The sequence below is a fragment of the Ostrea edulis genome, chromosome 1 (assembly GCF_947568905.1).
Source record: "Ostrea edulis chromosome 1, xbOstEdul1.1, whole genome shotgun sequence".
In the NCBI taxonomy this organism is placed as follows: domain Eukaryota; kingdom Metazoa; phylum Mollusca; class Bivalvia; order Ostreida; family Ostreidae; genus Ostrea; species Ostrea edulis.
The window spans coordinates 80,469,581-80,493,842 of record NC_079164.1 but is presented as its reverse complement, the minus strand read 5'-3'; the positions used below and the strand labels follow the sequence as shown (position 1 = coordinate 80,493,842).

The 24,262-nt window shown below is 34.3% G+C and overlaps 2 protein-coding genes and 1 long non-coding RNA gene across 3 annotated transcripts in view; 2 read left to right on the top strand and 1 right to left on the bottom strand.

The window, feature by feature from the left end:
* Positions 1–24,262, top strand: part of LOC130054058 (uncharacterized) — a 1,204,346-nt gene that overhangs the window by 783,180 nt on the left and 396,904 nt on the right. The gene's annotated exons all lie outside the window — the stretch shown is intronic.
* Positions 1–24,262, top strand: part of LOC130054054 (uncharacterized) — a 65,031-nt gene that overhangs the window by 15,545 nt on the left and 25,224 nt on the right. The gene's annotated exons all lie outside the window — the stretch shown is intronic.
* On the bottom strand, positions 19,265–22,825 carry LOC130054120 (uncharacterized). Its single transcript, XR_008802398.1, has 2 exons — positions 22,020–22,825; positions 19,265–21,844 (listed from the first exon to the last, which is right to left on the bottom strand). It is a non-coding gene; the product is annotated as an uncharacterized LOC130054120 (long non-coding RNA).

The following is a 24,262-nucleotide window of genomic DNA, read 5'->3' as shown; positions in this document are numbered from 1 at the left end:
GCTATTCTTGCTTTGTTTATTTCTTCCGATAACCAAGTAAATATTTTAGATACTATTGCTGGATCGAGTAAATGTTCTCTCAAGCCCCAATCTTTGCTCCTCATCAAAATATTAAGTGTGAAAGAGACACTTCAAACGCACTGTGCCACAACATATGCCAGAAGTGGTGTAAATCAAATGCGGATTCTAAAAAAAATCTACAAAACCTTTCTCAACAACATGAAAACGTATGACTTTTCAACTATTTACCCCACCATTCCTCACGATAAATTAAAGACTAGAATTTGACGATTGAAGCGATTGAAAAATGAAATATTCATATCTAGCGATCAGTCACACCAAAGACTACCAAGAATTGTCAACGAGGAACTCCAGCATCTTTCAATATGCTTGTGCGTAGAATCAGAGTTGTGTTTGACAAATTATTTTTTTCAATGGCTGATCTTAAGATATGAATATTTCCCTTTTCCATGTTTATTGAACAAGCAACTGCCTATGATGTTATAAAGTCAAGTGTGTGAAGGACTAAAGTATTGAGAAACTGATAAGGGTTTTTATCACAATACACACAAAAATCTATCAGTGTTTCCAGGAAAATTTTGGGTTTGATTTAACATTTCAATCGACACAAATTAACATCCTGATTTCCAAATGTCTGCTTAATGATGATAGTGGGTCACGTAATGTCGTGACCTAACATATAACAATTGCATCTCTCACCGATCAGCTGATTGTGAAGAAACCCAGTATTATTCAACTTCGTCTGATGCCACTGTGATAGATGTATTTCTTTTACATCAATGTTTTTATTAGATACTATTCCTCTATTGAAACCCTAACAATTTTTGTCAACACGAAAACAACGAATGGAATTAAGAGAGACTCAGCTAAACTAATGTACACGCACCTACTCGTTTGTTTGTATTATTTATGATTTACAGTCATTCAATTAATTGGTTAAACTATTTTGTATGTATCTGAATATTTTCCTCCATAATCCATTGAACAGTCAAGGGTCAATCGAACAGATGTTTTGGGGAAAATGATGTGAACATTGCGAGATCAAAGTTAAAGCAGTTCTTAAAAATAATACCTGAATTAGGCAGATGTTTTTATTATCGTATATAATAAATATTCAATCTTTAATTAAGAACGTTGTCGTAGCTAAAATAGACACAATGCCCCCCTCCTAAAAAATGAGCAAGGCAGTTATATATCTGAGAAAACATTCAATATAATGAATACCTGTTTAAACATCACGCTTTATGGTTCAATCGATATTTTACGTTATATGTAGGAAAGAAATATTGATGTTTCTCCACAGAAATATATAAATGTGTTTATAATAATTACAGTAGTGGTCTATACCATACCACCCCCTAGCAAAATAAAACTCACAGGAACCGTTAATTTTGTCAGTAATAATTGTAGTAGTTGTCTGTATCATACCACCTGTTTTACTAGGGGTGGTACGGTATATCCAGTACTATTACTATCACATCCTGTAATTCCTCGTTGATCAGAATACAAACAGCATCATATATACATTGAAAACTTGGCATTTTTATAAGATCACCATTTATTGAAAACCACCAACACCCAGTTTAAACTTCACGCAAGTGATTTGAAAAGAAACACTAAAGGGCATATTGTACATGTAACATAAAGAAATATCTAATTTTTGACAATAAAAATCGCAGCACAGCAGATTTGGATAATATTGCAAACCACAATTATAACATCATCAAATCCTGTGGGGATCCGGATTGAAATAAGTGCACAGTACCCTTTGCTTGTCATAAGAGGCGGTTAAAGTTGTGTGGTCCGAATTACGACAATTTTTTCCATCTTGCAAATACTCTATCAAATCATCGCACGTATGTAGTTATGAGGATGTATCACATGTCATACATGTACATTGTTTCACCTGTTTTAACTAATTTTAAATCTGTGTTTACAAACAAACGCGTCACTCTGCCATTTCAAGTGACAGTCACGTGATCAGTTCAAAATTTCAAATCATCGGTGGCCTTGTCTGTGTAAAGCTGTGTATTTTGTAACAACAGTATCTTGCCATAAGTTTAATAGAAATAAAAATATCAAATACCTCTTAGTAATTCATTGTTTTACGCTCTTTCAACCTTCAAATTAGACATAATACGGCATGTTGGGATTCCCCTGACGCGCGTGGGGTTATTAATCAACGCCTAAGAATGAATAATGTATGCGTAATTCGGAACACCTCGAGCCTTTCACCGTAAAACACCGTGTTTTCGGTGAAAAGTCCGATGTGTTCCGGATGATTTTATTTTATGAATCCTTGGACAAATTTGGCTCCAGTTTTTGACACTTTAGTTTTCCTTTTAGCTCTTACAAATTTATTGTTATTTCGAATTTCCAAAATTCCGTCTTGAACATCACTGAAGAGACATTATTGGTGGAAATACGCATCTGGTGCATCAAAATTGGTACCGTATAAGTTTTACATTACGACCTCTGGATCGAGGTCTCTGCTGGCGGACTGTTAGTCCCCGAGGGTCTCTACAGCCTAGTAGCTAAGTACTTCGTTACTAGCTTGAAAATACGGATGTATATTTAATTCCTTGGATAAAATTTAGACATTCATTTCAAAATTAAGGATCATTTCCCTCATGCATAGCTCTTATCCTTGGACGAATTTGACTCCAGTTTTTTGACACTTTAGTTTTCCTTTTAGCTCTTACAAATATTGTTATTTCAAATTTCCTAAATTTCGGCTTCAGCATCACTGAAGAGACATTTCTTGTCGAAATGCGCATCTGGTGCATCAAAATTGGTACCGTATACGTTTTACATGTACCACATTTATAATAATGATAATAAGGACACTTATATAGCGCCTTATCTAAAAATACTCTAAAGCGCTGTACAACATACTAAAATTTACAATTGATAGAAAAACCATAGAATACACAACGAATAATCCTTATACATATAAGCACTTGTTTACTTTCGAAATAATCTTCTAACTGTTTTCTTTTACATGTCAATGTTTTCAAGCATGTAATTAAGGAAAAGTTAATTACTTTTAACACTAATTGATCTGCTTGAAAGTAATTATGTACAAAAATGATAGATGAACATCGGATCACACAGCTTTAAATTGGGTGAGAACACAAAAAACGAGGTGCCGTATCACAGCAGATGTGGTATGATAAAGATTCCTCCCTCCTCAAACGCCGTAAGCATTGATCATCGGCATAAATTTGCAGCCCTTCACAGGCAGATTGGTGATGTCTCCATATCAGTGAAAGATTCTTTTGATTTAATCAATGAAATATGTTCAAAACAAAACAAAGATTTTCGAGACGGACGCTAATCATATAATCAATCAATATAACACCATCAAGAAATGTCTCCGTGGTCTGATGCTTAATACTTAGGTCGTCAACAGTCACCAAACAGTGACACGTGCAAACTTTGTCCATTTTGTGGAAATGAGTTAATCCTTATTGAAATGATCCTTATTGAACTACGCGAAGGAAGAAGTGGTAGTCTGTAAACATATAACAGTGCGACATTTAACTCTGGACACGACAAAAGTCCGGAGTTTCGCCAACCCTTTTATTAAGGATACAAATAAACCCTTTACAAAAAAAGATGGGATTTTATGTTCACAAGACATGCACCAACATTTACACTTGTAACTATTGTAGTTTTTAAGATATTTCACCTGAAATCAAAAAATCCCATGGGATTTTGGAGGGATTTTGAATCCCACTTGGGGGATTTTCACTCCCACCAAAAATCCTGTGGGAGAAAAAATATAATTTCTCCCATAGGATTTTAACTCCCATATTTAAACTTATTATGGGATACAATGTCCCATAGGAGGAAATGTCCCATAATGAACATGAAATGGCAGTAAATATCCTATTTGAGCATGAATGGGAATAGATATCCCAAATAAAGCACAGGATGGGATTTTTATTCCATGAATATAACAATAAAACAGAAAATTGTATCTTAAAAAGTGTTGTTTGTCATGATTCTTAAAATATACTTAAAAGCCAAGGCATGACATTAATTTTTAAATATATATAGTAATTATAAACTCTTATGTGTCGGCCTATGTGTTTGTGAATAAATGTCTAAAAAACATGAGAGATAATAAAGGATATTAGAGCTCTGCATTACTAAACTTTTCCCCATGCAATTTTAATTGTATACATATAACCTTGCACAAAAATCTCCATATAAAATTGGACGGGACTATATTATTGCAACAAGCAGACAAGAACACTATGAAATACTCATTCACACACGGGCACTGTAAGTTAATGTAAATATATAGTATGTGCATGTATAAATATATATACATGCACATACTACATGTATCTATTTACATCAACTTCCATTGCCCGTGCATTCACATGCAGTTGCTCACATTCACTATTCACAACCCTTCATATGTCGTCAGGTGTTAAAATCTGTTCACAGGAACCGGTAATTTGTCAGTGTATTAATAATAGTGTGGGTATACCATATACCGTACCATCCCCTAATCAGCTGCTATTGGGGGGGAGAGGGGGGGGGGGGGCTACAAGGGCTGATACTTCACTCAAAACTTCGTTTCAAAATAGTTCTTAAAATTATCGTCACCCACCATCCTTGTGGTTTTATAAAGGGTAGCAGTATTATTACTACATATTAAATTACCAGTTCCTGTGATATGTTGTTGAATTACGGAATAGGCCTAACTTACAACTTGGTTACATATTCTAAAATTAGTGTTAAGTGCTTACGGTGAAAGATGAACTCTGCTAGGTGATGCTAAGTTGTTTAGTGAACCGAATCAGACATCTCAAATAAGATTCTCGATTATTTAACAACACAAGAATCGTTTTACAAAATGCATGCTTCGGTCCATCTTTCCCTCCCTTCTACAATCGTATTCATTCTCAAGTCAAAGTACTTTCTCCGATTGCTACCATTACCTTAAGCGTCGAAAAGACTTTGACAGGCGTGTCAGAATAAACGGTTAACAGACGTCTCGACTCTAGGGAAGTTCGGCTCTAAGTGTTCTAAACATCTCGAGCGATTTTATAGTGATAAACTTCTATGATTTTCGACATTTGTGTATCAATGTTTTATGAATATTGTAGACTTTTTTACTTATAAAGCAAAGCAATGTTATCGCAAATTTTTAGGTCTACTTACAAATGTATTAACCCCGAGATCCGCCACTAATTAGTTACACAAGTTGTGTGGTTACAACAGTCTTCACTTATCATTTTAATTTCATTGGATGATAAAATAGATGACGTTAATATTTTTGAATACCTTGTATACGCAAAAGAATTTAACTATACGATGTTTATTTTTCAAATTATAACTTCAGTGGCGAATGGGCGGATCCCCCGTCCCATTCCCATCCCTCACGCATAATACTAATTATTTCCCCAGCCACTTAATGACCAGATATACACGACTATTGAATGTAAAGCACTTTTCAGTCATTGTGTACTCCCAATTAATTAACAATCTACCCTCGTAAATCATAATCGTTACGCTTCGTTGGACATGAAACCTTAAATCAATCCATTGACACTACTTAGTCAACGATTTTGTATTGTGATACATTTCTATGATTTCGGACATTTATATATCAGGATTATCTGATTTATTTATCAGTGTTCAAAAAGCAAAGTACATGTACCGTTACAACGATTTTATACCTACTTCTTATAATACCCCCCTGGATCCGCCACTAGCTAAATTAATTCTGGTGATGCCTATAACAGCGGTACGTACATGTACTCACCTATCATTCTAACTTATTGAAAGTTAAAATAAATGTAGATATAATGTAAACATTTTGAATACTATATATATATATATCATATGATGAAGGCATGCCTTCATCATATGATGTTATGATGTTTATTAACTTTAGTGATGGATAACCGAGAACGACACCCCACCCCTACTTCGCACAATTCAATTTCTAATATTGACAAGCGGCCCCTTTTGACCAGATAGACATTACCCTTGAACGTAAAACACTGGTCAGTCATTGTGTATTTCTAATAAACAAACTTCATCATTGAATACAGACCGTTATGTTGCCACTGACACTACTTAGTCGTGAGTTGATTTTGTAGGTGATAGATTCCTATGATCTTTACTCGTATGTTTCATTGCTTATTTGGAGTTTTTATTTGTTTGGTTTTTCCCCCTTCTTCTTCTTCTTCAAGAGCAAAGTATTGATATTGCAGTTTAACCCCCTGGAACCGCCAGTTATTAGGTAGACGTATTGTGTTGATCTACTAATTAGGTAAATGAAGTCAATGGATATCTGCGGTAATATTTAGCGTTATTCACTTAATATTAGCTTCCTAACTATATTGAAAGTTGAAATAAACAACGTTAACATTTCGAATACTTTAAATATCTAGGATACATAATCATACGAGGATTATTTTTTAATATTTTGAAATTAGAAAAACAACTTTAGAGGCGGAGGAGCGGAAGCCATCCCTCTTCCTGCAGGATTTATGGTCCAAAATTGACAAAAGGCTCGTTTTGACCAGATAGAAATGGCACTTTCAAACGGAAAATATTGGTCAGTCATTGTGTACTTCCAATTAAAAAAACTACTCCCATTGTAACTCTACTTAGTCCCTGGTATTCTACAATGTACAATTTGAATATTTCATATCTGTATGGTATAAACAGTCACACGATGTTTAGTTCGGAAATTAAAAAAAAATGTAGTGGGGACACTGGTCAGTCATTGTGTATTCCCAATTAACAAACTACCCTTTTAAATCCTACTCGTTACGGTTCGTCAGACATGACAACATATCCGAACTAGTCTTGTATGTATGGATGTACTTGTTTATTGTAATTAAGGTCTGCTTCGCAATGAAAACCTGTTATCATTGACAATTAATTGTTATTCCACTTAGTCATCGATTTTTTATGTGATACATTTCTATGATCACGGACATTTATATATATATCAGGGTTGTCTTGTCAGGGTTTATTTATCATTATTCCAAAAGCAAAGTACTGTTATCACGATTTTATGCCTACTTCTTACCCCTCTGGATCCGCCACTAGCTAGATAATTTTGGTGATGCCTATAACAGCGGTACTCATCTATCATTGTAACATTATTGGAAGTTAAAATACAAGTAGATATAATGTTAACATTTTGAATACTTTACATATATACATGTTAAGGAATTCATCATATGATGTTTATTAACTTTAGTGGTGGATGACTGAGAGCGAACATCCCCCTCTCCCTCGCACAATTCAATTTCTAGAATTGACAAGTGGCCCATTTTTACCCTTGAACGTAAAGCACTGGTCAGTCATTGTGTAATTCCAATTAACGAACTTCACCATTGAGTCCTGACCGTTACGCTTCGTCAGACACTAACCCACTAATACTACCTAGATACTGATTTTGTACGTGATAAATTCCTGTGATCTTTACTAGTATGTTTCATTGTTTATTTGGAGTTTCTATTTGTTTGGGTTTTCTATTTTCTTCTTCTTCAAAAGTAAAGTATTCATATTGCAATTTAACCCCCTGGATCCGCCACTTTTTTTAAGTAAATGTATAAATATAATTGTGTTGATCTATAATAATTAGGTAAATGAAGTCAATGGATATCTGCGGTAATATTCAGCTTTATTCACTTAGCTTCCTAACTATATTGGAAGTTGAAATAGACAACGTTAACATTTTGAATAATTTAAATATTTAGAATAGATAATCGTGTTTATTTTTGAATATTTTGAAATTTAAAAAAAAAAACTTTAGCGGCGGAGGAGCAGAAGCCACCCCTCCTCCTGCAGGATTTATTGTCCAAAATTGACAAAAGGCTCGTTTTGACCAGATAGAAATGGCACTTGAACGGAAAATACTGATCAATCACTCTACTTAGTCCCTGATATTCTATACAATGTACAATTTCAATACTATATGTACAGGAAATAATCACACGGATATAAAAAAAAATATAGTGGCCCAACTGGTCAGTCATTGTGTATTCTCAATTAACAAACTATCCTTTTAAATCCTAGTCGTTACGCTTCGTCAGACACGACAACATAACAGATTGACCCTAACCGAACAAGTCTTGTAATTAAGGTCTTCTGCTCCCAAATGGAAACCTGAATAAGATATCATTAAGGTCTTCCGTTTCCAACGGAAGATTCCGTTGTTCTTGACACTACTTAAATAATAATAATAAAATTAAAAAAAATAGTGGTCCCACTAGTCAGTCATTTTGTATTCCCAATTAACAAACTACCCTATTAAATTCTACACGTTACGCTTCGTCAGATACGAGATCATAAGTCATTGACCCTAACCTATCTAGTCTAGTATATGTGGGTTTTTTGTTTACTGTAATTCAGGTCCTCCGCTTCCAACTGAAGACCCCATTGTTATCTCTGTTATCATTATGGTCTTCCGCTTCCAAAGAAAGATTTCGTTGTTATTTTTGACACTACCTAGAGACATAATCTCGAACATTTATGTATTGATGATTTGTTGTTTGTTGTAATTTTTGGTGGAAGCTTTACTGGAGTTGAAATAGTTACGGTTGATATTGGAAATAGATTTTACAATGAAGAACTAATACTGTCTTCATTACTAGGAAAACTTTAGTAGCGGACTGATCAAAGCACCCACCCTTTCCCCAACCCCTCGACCAGCCATCACGTATAGTTCATTTTCCAAAATATATAGATGCAACACTTGATCGTAAAATAGTGATCAATCAATGCATATTCCTAATCAACAAAATACCTTTAAAAGTGCGACATTTAACTCTGGACACGATAAAAGTGCGGAGTTTTTTGTCTATGACAACCACATATTTTCTTCAATAAAAACACTGAAATTTCACTCTGTCATTAAATGTACGTATACGACGCGATCTAATCAAGCCGGCATAGAGGCGCCCCATGCGAAAATTACCCTTATCAAATGTTACATACTTCGGATTTTTAGTGAGCTTAATCCTAAATATTGCACATCTAGATAATTTTCCAAAAATATATGAAACTTTTTACTTGTATCAAAATTCTTTCTGTTTTATATCTTCTAAATTTTACCATAGAGTTAACTAACAGTCTCACTTGCGGAATTAAGGGGTGTGGAGATCGCACCCCCCCCCCACCTCCCCCAACATCTTTTCAAAGATAAGAATTTAATGTGCTTGAAATTGCTCTGCTTCAATATTTTCTCCCGTAAGGGAGGGGGACAACCCCTCCCGAACCACCCTAACCGTGATTTGGTTAGTCCTCAATTGCAAAGCCCCTGTAGTCCAATATCCAGTATCCAGTTAATGTAGGGCTTTTACATGTAATATGTATATCAGATATGTTTTATCCCGTGGGGATCCGGTGTTGTATCATAGACCCCCCCCCCCCCGGAAAAACGGGCCCGGAATTGCGCCCCAGCATATAATTTCCCCCTATGTACAAAGTCAAATCACCCTGGTATATATAGAACACCCCCCCCCCCCCTGTTTCCGGATTTCATTTGTTATAATAGTTTAAGGAAATAGATATACGCTCATTAATATTACGATATTCATAAAACAAACGAATATTTTTTGTTGTTGACATGAAGTTGGATTTACACGCTGAAAACTTTGAAATGCATATTGTAAATACAATATGCTTACCAAAAGACTTTAACGATGGTCAATATAAGTAGGATTTTTCGTAAAAAATCGACTATAAGATGTATAATTAAAATATTTGAAAAGTAAAATAGATGAACTGTATAAATAAAAGTTATTAAATTTTCTCGTTTATTTAAATTAAAAAAATCATTTAAGTTCTTCCCAACTTTACTAATTCAAATGTTAGATACTAGTAAATAACGATAAAGACTTTTAAGATGTCTGAATGAATTTTGATATACCATTACACGATTTGAGCAATTTCCATTTTATAAAAAATCATAAGATGATGATTGTTCACGATACACACACACAAAAATAATCAGAAGAATTACTGGGTCTAAGTAAGCAAGATAATTCTAGTAATAGAAATGGAAACAGATACATAGCTAAAATGTAAGAATGGGGGTGTACTGTCATTTAGGGGGAATTTCTATATTGGGACGGTTTTTCCAAGGGGGGTTGGGTTGGACCCGGGTTAATTCTTCGTAAGGGGAAATTCTATTCCAGGCCCATCTTTCCGGGGGGAATGTCTATCCCGGGCCCGTTTTTCCGGAGGGAAAGTCTATGCGGGGGAGAATCTTATGCTTTACAACACCGGGTAGAATAGGTCCTCAGTACTCCTTGCCTGTCGTAGGAGACGACCCAATGGGACAGTCCTTCGGATGAGAACGCAAAAACCGAGGCCCACTGTCTCAACTTCTGTGGCACGATAAATTCCCTCCATGCTCAAAGGCCGTAAGCACCGAGCATAGGCCTATGTTTTCAGCCCTTCACCGGTAATGGTGATGTCTTCATATGAGTGAAAAATTCTCGAGAGGAAACTTAAACAATATCCTATCAATCAAATCTGAGTCTGTTTTCATATCCATGTAACGTGTGTCTCTAGTACTTAATACATTCTAAGGAACTAAAGATCATGCACCCAATGTTGGGAATGAACTAAGTAAACTTAATTTGTACACTTTTAATGCGATATAGTTTTATACTTTTTTTTCATTAATGTATATTAAATATGCGCATGCCAAATATACAGCTTTTAAGAATAAAGATATGCAATCAAAATACTTTAGAGAGTAATGGTGCTAGTTTTTGCAATAAAAAGAAGAGAGAAAAAAGCGGGAGCTTTCATAGGCATTGTCCCCTGGAACCACCCAGGACTTTGTCCTGGACTTACTGAGGTCTAAAGGCGGTCTTTAGACCCACCCACCCAGCAATTTCTCCGGGCCCCAAACTGAAATATTGCACCCGCCTCTGAATACAATACATAATTCATGGTTATCTTGCTTTAAAATCAACAAATGTAAATTCATGTAATACTACACAATTGTCTATTACTTGAATGTGGCCATTTGCATGGATCTTGAGAGATAATTCAATTATCCCCTAGATTATAACGCGAGAGTCTGAAGGATGGAGCCAGTCAGACAGCAGAAAGGCATGCGCATGTGCACGCGTGTAGATTCTTCTTTTCCAATATAATTTCATACTAGAGCATTACACACCCGTTTTTATTTGTCAAACTGCGTTTTGGAAATCTTCAATTCAAAATACCCAGTCTAAGCTTCGATGATTCTGGCTGTATGAACTTCGTAATATTAGGGGTGGGTCCAGGAAATGCGGTTACAGGGAGGGGGCGCCACTTTATGAGGCAGGGGGTCTGGGGGCCGCCTTGAGGCCCACAGTGGATCCAGAGCAAAGCGCTGGTGGAGTTCAGGGGGGCGAAGCCCCTGGAAGCTCCGGGATTTTACAGGGCTTGAAATATGTCTTCTATTTAGTCATTTGTGAAATTAATAAAATGACTCAAATTTTATGGGTTTTAGAACAAAATTAAGTTCTCCCAATAAAGTAATGCAAGAAATCAAAAGATTTTGTCATTTATTTCTCCGGGAGTGGAAGAAATTATTGCTTCTTTTATCGTTTAGTACATTTTTCTAAACAAGATACCGCGATTTACCTTAAATTTGATAATTTTAGGGGGGGGGGTTGCACTGAATATAGGTGTATGGAAATATATAGATCTATGTACGTGCATTTTAATAACCAATTGGGACTTCACTTCAGAGTAACACAAACTGGGACTAAAGCATGCAATTCCTAACACTAAAAGCTGGTCTGAATCCCCCCCCCCCCCACTCGCTTATATACCCTACAAAATTTACCTGCAATATTACATAGTATTTACTAATGTCAATTATTATAAGTTCTTTTCATTAAAAACATGGAATTTACAAATGGATGAAAAATACAAATTTCACTACATAGACTTAGGTGTACAAGTGGTTTTCGTCAAGTTTCCGCACTCATTTTTCATCTTGATAGCTTTCTCCCTGCAAAAACTTGGTGTGTCCTGCTGAAACTTGATATATCTACGTTGTTTTCAAGTAGTTTCCGCAACGACAATTTGCTGAAAGCTGATCAAGTTTGCGCAAATTTCGGTTTGCAGAAACTGTTCTGTTTTAGTATGCACATTTCTATACTGATAGTCTACCGCAAAGTTTTGATAAGTTTCCGCAATATTTTAGTTCTGTATCAGTTTGTACAATATGGTGTATACCAATTTTCAGCTTTGTGGAAACTTACTGAGACTTTATCATCGCCATGTAATTATAATAGGATGTTTGTGTTGCAATCAATATATAGAATTTTTAAAAAGATAACTGAAAACACTCGGACTAAATGCAAAGACAGCCTGTTACATGTATATTATAATTTGCGGAATGTGTTTTTCCCCTTTCGTTGTTAGTCTCACCCCCTCCCTTTGGAGGGATGGTGGTGGTGGTGGTGTCCATTTGTACTAATGAAGTATCACCTATAAGGTGTCAGTATATTCTGGTAGATTATTGCAATATACATCAGTGGCGGATTTAGAGGGGGCGTAGGCGGAGAAATAAATGACAAAATCTTTTAATTTTTTTAATTACTTTATTGGGAGAACTTAATATTCCCCCCCCCCCCCAAAAAAAAACCTTAAAATTTGGGTCATTCTATTAATTTCACCTTATTAAATTGATAGAAAATACATGTAGTACAAATGACTAAATAGGAGAAATATTTCAAGCCCCATAAAATTTGTAAAACCCAGGAGTTTCCGGGGGCTTCGCCCCTTGGGCCCCAACCAGGGCTTCGCCATGGACCCACTGCCTCATATAGTGGCGCCCCGTAACCACAATTCCTGGATCCGCCCCTGTACATGTAGATATGAGGAGATACTGTCTGTATAAGTTGATAGCTCATCAAACGCACCTCCTGCGATGTGAAAGTGAAAATAGCTGCAATCCTCGCCGGCGGAATTATGGTAAGGTTCAATTTCAGCAACTATTTGCGATAATGTGCTCCACGAAGATTTCCTTAAAGATTACAATTATTCTAAATGAACCCTGTGCTTCCTAATCCCCGTAATGTAGTTCTTGTTCATCAGTGGCGGATCGAGAGGGTTGTAGTCACTCCACTTTACTTCCATAGTTTTAAACAAAACTGGTCATTTTACCAGTTTGCGATATTCACCCCTCTTTGGGGCCGGGGCGGAATAGGCACAAACTTGGGTCGCAATCCACTCTTCCTTTAAACAATTCCTGGATGCGCCCTTGCCCACAGGCACCTTAAATATGGATATTACTACCCCCCCCCCTCAACTTTTTTTCATATTTTTTTTTATGGGAATAATTTCTCTGAAGTGTATGAATTCGTAGTCTATTTCATCCCTCTTCGATTCATGTAATCGTTTCACGTTTTTTTTTTTGTAAGCTTTAGAGATTGTCCTTCTACCGGTATAGAGATTGGCCTTCTACCGGTATAATAAAATTCATTTTATTATATACCAGTAGAAGGCCAATCTCTAAATACATGTATCCATACTTCTGGTGCCTGTGCCCTTGCCCGTGGAGAACAATACGTAAAGTGCACTTGTAAATATATTACCATTTTGTCTGTAATGATATTTCAGGGCCGTAAATTAACCTTCAATTTGGAGGAGGCAGGAAATTAGGCGGGGGTCTGGGGGCCGCCGAGGCCCCCAGACGCTGAGCACATTTTGTGCACACTGAACACGTTTCGTGCAAAATCCTTGATTCTAGGGCCTTCTAAGATGTTACTTGACTAACTCATTCTAAAAGAAAGATTTGGAATGCTTTTTAAGGGAGGTATCATGTTCTTAGTTATTGGAAACAACATAAATTCTAATGAACTTTAAATTTTAATTTTTTTTGGCTCAAAAGTTGGAGGAGGCAGCTGCCTCCTCCGCCTCCATGTAATTTACGGCCCTGTATTTACGGGTGTATTCAATACCACCTCCTAATAAAAACACGGGGGTGGGGGGGGGGGGGTGGTATCGTATAGACTCTCATTATTATCATTACAAACAAAATTACCGGTTCCTGTGATTAGACAAATATTGATTTATATTCACAAAATAAAAATTAAATCAAAATCGGAACCAGGAAAGCTTAATTGATTCCCAACTACATGGAAATGGACATAAGATTTTAATAGTGATATTGTTTAGCTACAGTTCATAATGCATAAGATATAATTGCAAAAGTCTATCTGTTAGTTGGATAATATCTTGTATACAATATAAGAATTTCATAAGTTAACATCAGGGACCTATATACTAACTAGTATATAGGTCCCTGTTAACATCAACACTGTTCCAAGTATCTGCTTTAAATCATTACTTCTTTTTACTGGCTAACAATTTATATTTCTATTAATTTGTCTTGAAAATGAAAAATCCATCGTACCACTGGACTTGTTTATAAAATGAAATTGATCCAACTTCGCCCCAAAATCACAGATTAAACAGTGGCGGATCTAGACCTCACTGTGTGTGTGTGGAGGGGGGGCTTTTTTGGTCAAGCAAAGGAGATATGGTTTTGGTATTAAATGTTAATGAAAATTGAAACATCCATACTTCTTCATTATACTAGCCCGAATATTTAGAAATAATTGTCAAAGTGCACAAATGATCTTACAAAGATTTGGCCTAAAAGCAAAATATGCTTGACCTGGACCATTTAAATTGGCTTTAAAAGTGTTTCAGGTGTTTTCCCCCAAAAAGTCACTAAAATGATTTTAAAAGATTTGAGATGACCTTATAGAAATTAACAAATTTTGCACTAATCAAAATTTATAATCCATAGTTTTGAAATGTTTGAGTGGAGTATGAATGGTTGGTATGAGTGATTATATATCAATTGTACATCTTACCTTTAAAAGTATATATTATGATGCACTTAATTTCTATTTGTACAAATAAATTTAAAAAAAATTAAGCCTAAAAAAAATAATTTAAAAAAATTATTATAATCCGAGGATTAATGTGCATTAAATTATACTTTGTTGTACAATATGAAAAAGATACAAATTAAACAAATATTAGAAAGAGATTACATATCTTAATGGTAGTATAAGTTAACCACATTCACTAACTGCAAAATTGTAGCTCTCTGAGAAAATATTGGGACAGATCTGTACCAATGAATATTTTCTCAGAGAGCTACAGTTCTGCAGCTATTGCATTCACATGATTATGAATTTCACAATATTTCATATGAATTTAAACGTAAAAATTAAAATGTATCCTTTGTCTTTGTATTGGGTGATGTATATTGCAACATAATTTTCAATGTTCATGCTGAGAATTGCTTTGCCATTTTTTTCCAAATATCACCATATAAGCCTACAATATTACATATTATGTATCAAATGAATTATTTATAATATTGACTGAAATAGCATGATATGTTGATCATGATATGAAATGCTTATAAAAGTATTAGATGGCAAATTACAACCTCACAAAGTCATTCACCCAGTAATTGTAGATAAGGAACAATGAGAAACAAAGTCAGGGGCTTGCTGAGCTGTAAAGAACATCCCATGTGTATTATACACAAAGGGATTAGTTGGGGTAAAATTCACCAGACAAAACCTGGGTACAGATATAAAACAAAAAAATGGACAAAATGACCATGCAAGGACAAAGTCAATATTAGAAGTTTATTAAAGCATAATAACAAAATGTCACAGGACATAATACTGATTTTTATATAAATTCAGGGGGGAAATCTGTTCCTTTTGTAAAGTTTACAAAAATGCATGTGTAAAATATATGTTATATGTTTATGAGATTGTTTTTCAATTTTATACTATAGATTTTGATAATTATTATTAAATGCTTATTCCTTTTATCATATCTATTGCAAAATATGAATTAAAATAGGATTTTCTTTTACTGATATAGAATACTAATAGGCTTTGTAATCATTGGGTTTACAAATTGCTACACAAGATCTGACATTTTTCACATAGCTTCTGCGTGCATGCATGTCATTTGATTCCATATCAACATATCAATTAATAAGCAAGATTCAAAATGTGAAATTACTTTGAAAAAAAAAAAAAACACAACAAAAAACTTGATGACTGATAATCTATAATATGCATGATAGTTCAAATTTTCTTATGAATATATATGTATATCAAATGATATGTCAGAACAATCAATTTGCTATTATTGTACGTACATGTATATGCTTTCATAATTTTGCTGTTGTGTGATAATGAAATATTGTCAAATTAAAAAAAAATGTGCAATTACAATTTATTGTCCTTAGGTTTGTAATCAAGAATGAAGGAGTAAATGATAACCTAGTGGTGGATCCAGAGGGGGTGCTGGTTCAGGAAATGTTGCTAAAATAAAGTAAAAATAACACATTTTGAGGGTGGACCCCCCTCCCTTGATAACCAAAATTAATGGTAAAATTCTCCTCTCTCAAAAATTCCTGGATCCATCCCTGTAAGCATTAGACAATCATTAATTTGTCATTCCATTATTCATAATTTCTTCATTGGACACATGGAGGCCAACTCTCACATGTGTGTATATAGACATAATTCTAATTATTTTGAAAATAAAGAGGTCAAAGTACCAATTGAATTCAATATAAAATATATAAAGAATATCTTATCATGGATATAAAGATTAAAACATTTCAATCATGTTAATGAATAGATTTTTAGGTCAATTGATTCTCTCATGTGACCTATTGCTAGTGGTCAGCTTCTGTTGTGACAGTAAACAAAACATCAAGCTTGAAAATATCATGATTCCTAGGGTAGAAATTCTGACTCCAGGAGGAACCAAACTTGATATATAGTGTTTATGTGTAAAACATTTAAATTTAGATAACATCTTCCTTAATGCTATTGATACTTTTAGGTAAAGAAGGAACAGGTAATTGTAAATTTCATGACCTCTATCACTGATAATAATAATAAAATTTATATACATGCAGCCTTATATAAAACAGTTTATTACTCTAAGGTGCTTTACACAATCTGATTAAAATAAGATCTTTGATCCGCTCCGTTATTGTTATGTCGTTTCAATAAGATCTTTGATCCGCTCCGTTATTGTTATGGAGAGGATCAAAGATCTTATTTATAACAATAACGGAGCGGATCAAAGATCTTATTTTAATGAGATTGTGCTTTACAAGGGCAAGAAGAGGAATGCATCAATAAAATAGAATTAAATGACATTATGACAACTTATACATGTATCTGTAAATTAAATTATCAAAATAAAACACTAATGGCTAAAAGTTGGTTGGTTTTTTGTGTGGGTTTTTTTTTGGTATTTGATAATTAAAAACACAGTTTATATATACATGTTAGAATCTAAAGGTTTTGATACTAGCTTTAAAATAGATGGAACCAAAAATGGTCATAGTAATTACATGTCTTTATGATTTAAAAGAATCCTTCTTTAATTTTGTTGACACTAGAATATTATAAATGATGGATGCATTGTCAAGAAAAACAGAAAGATGTACAAAAATTGTGACACTTGCAACTCCAGGGTTCTGATTCAAGGTCAGATCCAAATAGTGTTAAAAGTGTATATCAAGTTTATAATTGTAAAATGTTTCATCAGTATAGACGTTTTTGGGGGAATGAATTACACCTTGTACATGTATTATACTTCTACTGAATATTAGAATTTAGCATATAAATGCATGCCTAGAGCAAGAAAAGTTACTGTATTATATAGATTTCATTCATATTGAGGTTAGTAATACTTTTAACTAAATAACTCAGGTATTTAGTTAAGGTCAGTGTCTTGTTGATATTTTTGATGTGTGTATGCATGTATGTGTATGTGTGCGTGTGTGTGTGAAATACAAAAAAATCCATAAAGATTTGTTTCAGAGTTTTGAGTAGTGATCAGTTTTAGCAATCATCAACAGCTAGGGTATGAATCTGTACACTCATCTTTGTTAATTTCTAAAAAGACTTAAATTGCATTTCAAAAGTAGTCAAGTGTTATGTGAAGGAGATTTGAGGAACATATGTTCCTGCTAAATGTGTGTGATCATACATTTGGGGTGTCAATGGATGGAAAATCATCTGAAGATCGAAGTTTTGAAGAAATTGAAATACTTTATTGAATATTAATCAATCTTATTTTCATTCTAAAATCATGTACTCAAAGGAATTTTCTTTCAATTACATATGTAAGTGCATTAAATTGAATTATTTTTCTATTTCTTACTTACATTTAAAACAGTTATGTTTGTCATTTTGTTTCTCAAAGTAGAAAATATTTTCATGTAGATTTTTCTCCCAAGATTATTATTCCTTAGATTTCAATTTAGAACATTCAAGTAAAAGAAAATAAGACTCTAAAAAAGGAGGTCTCCATGTGAATTGAGAGAAAGAAACGGAAATTATAAATTCTGTGGTGACATTAAATTTCATTTCATAATTTTGCCAGCTATAATAAGGTATGATATGAGATTCAGGGTGGTACATTTATGTGCATACATGTACCTTGTATCTCCAATTGAAAATTGATTGCTTTAAATCAATTTCAACATTATGAATATCCTACAAAAGTAAAACATAATGATTTTAAAGTTTAAAAAACACATTGTTTCACTCCTGAAACCTTGACCTCACATGGATATATATTGGTATTTAGTGTTGGTAGGTTTTGGTTCTTTTTGGGTGGATTTTGGATAATGTAGTGAATTTCAGTTAGTTGTAGCACAGTAACATGGAGTGAGCTTGCTTGCTTCCTGATATCTAGTCAATCACTTTTTAAGACATACATATTTTTCAAACTTGCATTGCACATATTTGTTTACATTTTTGGTAGGAGTGTTTTATATGCTCACTATATATGTCATCTTCATATATAGATGTGTAATTGTTTGCAAAAAGAGGAGACATCTAAATTCCTAATAAAAATGATAATTACATTTAAATCATAATTGTGCACTTCATGTACTTTTTACATGCAAAATCATTTCATATAATTATATGGTTTTTGTATTTTCTGTCCATATCTGTAAGTCTGTCTGTCACAAAGTCTTAAATTGTGCATTAAAATGCTTCTCCTCCTGTATGGATTATCTGATAAACTTGAAACTTTGTACAATGCTTCATTGCCATTTGCAGATGTGCACATTGTTGGGAGAGGATTTATTGTTATCCTAAAAGTTATAGTGGTTCGATCCAAGAGGGATGCGGGTGTAAAATAGCTTGTGACCATTTCTCCTAGTTGCAAACATATTGAAGAGTCTTGAATTTTTTTTTTTTTTTTTTTTTTTTTTTTTATACAATACTTCATTATCATTTAATGATGTCTAGATTTCTCTGACCCAGGAATCTAATATTTTCCTAAAATCTACAGTGGATCAAAAACAAGTATTTTAAGTGTTTTTTTTTTTTTTTTACCCTTTATTGAATAATCTTTGTAAAATTGCATGTGCAAAAGTAAAGATGCTTTGAAAATTCAATTACAAAATTAAACATTTCACTGGTTTGTTAAGGTACTCACTACACTAAAGCTTTATGACACTATGTTACAAGATGGCGATTTAAATGTTTTGGAAAAGTATTTGTATTGATCGATTTATTCGTCTATAACACCATAGCTAAGTGGTTAATTAATAAAGCATTGGGCAAGAGAGAGAGAGAGAGAGAAAGAGAGAGAGAGAGAGAGCATTGGGCTGGTGAACTACAGATCTTGAGCTCAAATCCACCAGTCTTTTGTTCATGTGTTGAAATAATATTTTTGAAAATCATGTTTTTATCCAAATTTGCATTTTTTGCTGTTTTTGGCATACACACTTATTGTATATCATCAGATCTTTTTTAAAATATTAAATCTATTTGTACTGATTTGAGAAACTATTTCCCGGTGTAGTGAGCCACCTTAAATGTAAACATAAAAAGACTCCAGTCTTTGTTTACATAACACAGAATGAAGGCTAAAATATTGCTTTTATTCCTGCATCCAGAAGGTTAAAATTTTGGCTGTGAACACAGATTCAGTTATACTTTTCATGTTTAACATTTAAAAAAATGAAAACAAAATTAAAAAAAAAAACCCAAAAAAAACGTAAACGTCCTGTTTGAGAATTTTTCACTTGTATGGAGACGTCACCATTGCCAGTGAAGGGCTGCAACATTTAGGTCTATGCTCGGTGCTTATGCCCCTTTGAGCAGGGGTGGATTAATATTGTGTCACACATTTAGGTAATGTCATATAACTGTAAACAATGTCTCTAGAGGATTTGGGTGTTGCTCAACCGGAAATGTAATAAATGAATGCATAAGATTGGATCATACTTCTTTTTGGACTAGAACATCCAGGACTGAACTTTCTTAGGGTCGAGATGTCTGTTAACCGTTTATTCGTATTTACCTGTCAAAGTCTTTTTGACGCTTCAGGTATAGGAGAAAGTACTTTGACTTCAGAATGAATGTGATTGTCAGAGGGAGAATGATGGACCGAAGCATGCATTTTGTAAAATGATTCTTGTGTTGTTAAATCTTCGAGAATCTTGTTGGAGATGTCTGATTCGGTTCACGAAACAACTTAGCATCATCTAGCAGTAGCAGATTTCACCGTAAGCACTTAATTAACACTAATTTTAATATATTGTAAACAAATTGTAACTGTAAGCTAGGCTATTCCAAAATTCCACAACATATCAGAGGAACCGGTAATTTAGCCTGTACATAATGATAAGAGTAGGGGTATATACCACACACCCCTAATAAAAGTACTGGGATTACTGAATCAGAATGACAATTGGGGTGGGGACGATAAAAGCAGAATTTTCGAATTATTTTGAAGCGAAGTTTTGAGTAAGAAATGGTGCCATTCCTTTTAGGTTATTTTTTTCATTGGGGATGGTACCATAGGGCCTACTATTATTATTACAGACAAAAATACCGGTTCCTGTGAATATTCACACCTGACGACCTGTAAAGGGTTGTAAATAGAGAATGTGAACAGCTGCATGTAAATAAGTTAGTGTTCTAACTGCATAATTTAATACCGTTCAATTTTATTCTAATATTTTTGTGATAGGGTTATATGTATACAATTGAAATTGCATGGGAAAGAGTTTAGTAATGCAGAGCTCTAATATAATTTAATTTCTCATGTTGTTTAGACATTTATCCATTAACACATGTATAGGTCTACATAATTTAGGAATGTAATTACTAGATACAAAGTTAATGTCATTCCTTAGCTTGCAAGTACATTCTTAAGAATCATGACAAACAACACTCTTTAAGATACAATTTTCTGCTTTATTACTATATTCATGGGATAAAAGTCCCCATCCTGTGTTTTATTTGGGATATTTATTCCCATTCATGCTCAAATAGGATATTCACTGCCATTTCATGTTCATTATGGGACATTTCCTCCTATGGGACATTGTATCCCATTTTGAATTTAAATATGGGAGTTAAAATCCTATGGGAGAAATTATATTTTTTCTCCCATGGGATTTTTGGTAGGAGTGAAAATCCCCCAAGTGGGATTAAAAATCCCTCCAAAATCCCATGGGATTTTTTGATTTCAGGTGAAATATCTTAAAAACTACAATAGTTACAAGTGTAAATGTTGGTGCATGTCTTGTGGACATAAAATCCCATCTTTTTTTGTAAAGGGTTTATTTGTATCCTTAATAAAAGGGTTGGCGAAACTCCGGACTTTTGTCGTGTCCAGAGTTAAATGTCGCACTGTAATATGCCTCTGCTGGACGAGACGAAAACTGAAGATGGCGTTCAATTGAGTTGGTGCGCAGAATCTCCCATAGTATGAAGATGTAGTGAAAATCCTTATTGAAAGTATAAGTAGCATCAAAAGACTTTATATTAATTGAATATTATTCATATTCAATAAGCAAAATTAATAGAAGTACAAAATGTTTTTCAACAGCATATAAAAGTATGGTAATGTAATGACGTCGTTTGACTTGAAAATTATAAAAATGTAGGTGTATAATAACTTACCATAGGTAATTGGAGTTTTATCAGTTATCACGACTATGATATCCCCTTAAACTCAAATGCCACCGTGCTGCTCCAGTCGTTCTAGCTTGTTATCAGGTGCCATTTTCGTTGGAGTGTAGGGTGGCTACACAGAATCTGAAGAATGCCCATAAGAACATGCTGATATTGTTCCTATCATAGTGCCCTTTGTAATATTCAGATGCCAATGCGAGTTCATGCCACAGATGTCACATTTCCGTAGAAGCTTTCCTAATCTTGATTCTAATACAAGGAACTGTCGTTCATCTTTTGGCTTCACTTTCAGTCGCAATGGGAAAATATTGGAGTCCTCATTCTCACTATCACTTTCCTCGGGAGCATCATAGTCGGGATCTTGATAATCACCCTCATCACTGTCATCATGTTTATCACTGATTTGATCTGGCTGGTGGATTGTCTGGACTGTTGATGGGATGGCAAAAGACCAGCAGCCACTATTAAAGGCATTTCACCAAACAGACTCAAACAATGAACACCAGTAGACACTGTAGTCACGATTGATGATGGAAACGATACTTGAATGCGTCTTGTCCGTTGGGGAATTGGGATGAAATCTTGACACCACTTAGAGCGGGTTTCTATTGAACTTGTTCTTACTGTATTTATGACTACATATTTCTCATTCGTTATTGTTACAGAGTTAGCCTGGACCACACCCGACACTGTGTCGGTAGTAGATACTTTGTATGCGGTTGCCTTAGGGGTACTGAAATGGAATCCAGGTTCTTATCTGTCGCCTTTTCAACTACCCCTAACTCTTAGATTTTCTGAAATGAGTTAATAGTGTTTAAAAGCAGACATAAACTGTATATTTATAGATACATGAATAATGTATCATGCCATACAGTTTGCATAGAAAAAGTAAGGGGGATACTTATTACAAATGAAACAGATCTAATCTAATCCCTGTCATATTCTTTATAATTATCAATTTTCTATTAAACTTCAATGTTGTAAGATATTAAAACTTCATTTTTAAAGGGAGGGCAGTCAAAGAAGAAAACGGTGATTTATTTAAATTACAAAAAGACAAGCAAATGATAACAAACACAAAAAAAGAAGTTTTCTCTAATCAAATTTCTAATTCCTAGTGAAGGAGAGGGGGGCAGGGTATCCTTATTTCCTTCACAACCTCATTTTGTTCGATTGGGGAGATAGCACTCGTCCTTTGGTCTTCGAGCTTACATTCTTAGAATTTTCACTACCACTTTTAAAAAGTAAAGGGGTCACTTCAGTATCTCATTTTATATGAATAGAAATGTTTTGAAAGGTAGGGGACCCCTTCACTGTATCTACGTGCCTGATTGAGATGGGGTATTTGAGCACTTCACCCCCACCTGCTGACTACGAATTTTAAAACGGTACACTGCTGAGTAGTACAGCTGTAGGTTTAAAGAATGCTCCTATACCACTTCAAACCCAAACATTCCATTCTTCATTTAAAAAAACTTCCAAACAAAGATACATTCCTGGATCTAGTAAATGTTCTACCAAGCCCCTATCTTTGCACCTCACAAAAATATTAACAGTTGTGAAGGAGAAACTTCAAACGTACTGTGCGACTACATATGCCAGAAGTGGTGTAAATCAAATGTGGATTCCAAAACTGCTTAAGAACTGTTAGCAAACTTGAAATCGCAAAACCTTTCTCAAATCAAAAACTTCTCTCGAGTGTCCAGGGGTTTTTGTTTGCCCAATTCTCTATTTTATATTGCTTATAGGAGTTATGAGATTGAGCACTGTTCGTTATCTTCATCTTTCAGTGATTAACATCTGGGGCAAAATGAAACAGTCTTTCTGATTGATCAGTGTACATATGGAAACCTCATGAACATGTATGTCTAAAAATGGAGGAATGTCGAAAAAGGACGAAGATAACGAGTAGATCAATTGTAAACGGAGTTATCCGTAGTGAAAGTGTGCCAAGAACAGCCCAACAATGAAACATGTCAGACAGCATTTAACCTAATGATAGGTTGCAATGGCAAACAAAAAGATGCATCTGATGCAAAATCAATGTCAACTGTTTCTGCGACATTACCCCATAATTAACTCTATGCTCAAAGTGGTGTGTAGAAATAAGAAAGAGGAAGAATGAAAATGTAGGACACAAATCAACTGATACCAATCTATACGATGTCCTTTATTCTATTTGCGTTTTAAATAAATTAATTTATAATGATTTTCTACGTTTCGTGGACGAA